We start from the raw sequence: 2,859 nt of genomic DNA, 5'->3' as shown, positions 1-2,859 counted from the left end.
CCAGTACCTGAGTTTTTGTTTCTCTATTAAATTTACTTTTGAATTGTTGCAATGGCATTTGGGTCCTTCATACTAGAACCCGACACCTTCTGATGCATGTTAAAACATGTAACACTACAGCTTTGTTTAATTTGAGTTTCATCGTGTAGAAAATGGGCTACGACTGCGTTTCATTGTGCAACCCTGGAATCCTCGAGTTCTTGAAAGAAGCATCCCAGTTGTTTTATGCATTTTATCTCCTTAACGTTTAGAAACAGATAATGTAGCTGAGCTTTCCTCAAAGATCCACCAGCGTGGGCCTTCTACTGTAACTATATAAGGCAGATTGTGTTGTTGCTGCACTGGGTCTCATCCTGTCTGTATTTGAAACATCTTTGAGTCTATTTAAAAGATAAAAAACAGCTTCAGTCATTTTAGCAAATGCCTTAAATCAGCTTATATGTTTTACTCTGAAGTCCAATTACAAACTTGTTTATTTTGGATGGTTTATTGCTATTTTTACACTGACTTTTCTAAGAAACTAACCACTTTATAAATACTCTCCTCTTCATCTCTCTTACATGTGTTTTATTCTTTTATTATGGTTTTACTTTTGTATTATACTTGTATTATGTTGTATCAAGGCTTGTCAGGTTGTTTCTTACATCACAATCCATATCTATCAGCAACAATAAATAGCAGGCCTCTGGTTAATGACACCCTCTCATGTCTGGTCACTGTTTCTCTCTCAGCCTCTGGAAAGCACTTAGTGCATCTTGCTTTTAAACACGCTCTATAAATACAACTAGCATAATCTCTATGATGTTCAAAGGCATGCTGCAGATTCCCAGGTGTATTTCTCCTGCTTCTCAAAGCAATTATTGTTTTCCATTCGTATCCGTATGCTATGCTAGTTATTTTTGAAGACTCATCAGACTCACAGTTACATCATTTCAGCATATGCATGCACTGACAATTTTCAAATCAATCTGCAATTAAACTGCATTTGGCTTCAAGAGTCTGCTAATGTACAGCAGATTAGTAGTTACTTTGTCATGCATGTACAATTGTTCAGCCCTCAACTCATAAAACACCAACAATACTGTTGCAGGAGCATAACAGGAACATGTTGTATCAGCCTCCATAGAAACCACAGAGAACTGTTGCTTCTGCCCCAAGTTCGACAGATTAAATCTACCAAAATAAAATCCTCCACATTTAGTTTGTCCTTGTTTTTTCATCAGAAGAACGTATCAGAAAAGGAAAAAGGTAAAGTGTAGTCCTCCACATTATGAACAATACAATATGAAATGTTCCTGTTCAATGTTACCGAGATCGCAAAAAGGTCTGTTCTCTTCAGGCGGAGCGGTAAACCGGCATGAACTCTTTAACTTTTAGTTTACTTCTGTCGTTGTTTCTCTGAAGACAATATGTTAGTCTTTTAGATTCATATAAGCTTCAAAAGACCATCTTCCTTTATGCATTATGTTCAGTGTAAAGAAAAACAAATAATGAATCACACGATTATTGTTTTGTTCCCTAAAGATGTGATTGATTGCAGTGACAAAGTGGTCGACCATATCCAATAAAGGTCACCAGAGACGTGGAGGAAGCAGCTCTTCTAGAGGCGTGTCAACACGTCAGGCTACAGAACACATCTTCTTCACCAAAGAACATAAACATGTGCTATTAATCATGTTAGGGTACCTGAATTCAAAACAGACCTGTGTTTTTTTTTTGTTCCAGATCTGCAGTTCACATTTTCCTTCCAGAAATTAATTAGAGACGAAAAATCAAAGCGTGTCAGTCAGTCAGTATTCAGCTCCTCTGCACTGCCAGTCCTAATTGCCTCATAATAAGAGCCTCATTCAAACTGGAAAGGTTTCAGACAAGCCTGTGGAGGACTCTGCGAGGCCCTGGTCGAAGTCTAGACATGAGGTTTTATGCATCAGCTCTCAATCCAGCTGAAAAGAATCTGTGAGGGAAGAACTGGAGAACATCCCAAATAAGTATGTGCTATGCCAAAAATATGTCTTAAAATATGTGTGGTTTTGAAGTTTGAGTTTGGCCATCACCTTGTAGTTTCTTGCACCCAGTGAGCTGAAGTGACCGTGCTTGTGGAGGAGTGACGGCTATGTTAAAGGTGTAGCAACCTGTCAATCACAGGGTGGCCCTGAAGCATACGCTGCTTTATGGTCTATGTCTGGGACCATACTTTACTAAATGAACACTCGACTTTAAACTAGAGATTGAGACATAAACTCATGTTTACAATGTTTCCTGAGGTCATTTTCTCGTAGTCGCCCCCTGATGGCAATTAGAAAGAATGCAAGTTTAATGTTTTATATCTTTATATTTGTTCTTTTTTATGCTCCATTTTGAATCCATTGAAAAACAAGTTGCCACTTTCTAACTACTAGGAATTTTGCTCGAATCTGAAATGTGCTGCGGAACCATAACAGTGGAGCGAGTCAGAGGGTTGAAAACTTTCTGGAGCTGTAAATGAACTCTCTGCGGGCGATGGATACCCACAGCTCCCCGGGGACAGACCAGACAGATCCACCCAGATGCTCAAAGCACAGAGGCATAAATCAATGATCAATCAACAGCAGAGAACCGTGTCACATGGGGACATCATTATTACACTGATGCTGCAGAAGATTCTGCCATTTCAAGCATTTCAAATGTAGAATAGAGGAGAAGTCTAGATTAATGATGACGTCGTCTGAAACCACCATGGATGACTTACCCTATCAGGTTGAATATTGATATAGATACATGTTAATTGTTAAAAAAAAAGAACTGATTAAACTGGTTGGAATGTCTTTTTTTCACCAGTCCAGCAATGGCTGTCAATGGTTATAAAATACAAACATAACC

Source organism: Taurulus bubalis (genome assembly GCF_910589615.1).
Source record: "Taurulus bubalis genome assembly, chromosome: 2".
Lineage (NCBI taxonomy): Eukaryota > Metazoa > Chordata > Actinopteri > Perciformes > Cottidae > Taurulus > Taurulus bubalis.
The sequence above is the reverse complement of the archived record's forward strand: the minus strand, read 5'-3'. Positions refer to the sequence as shown.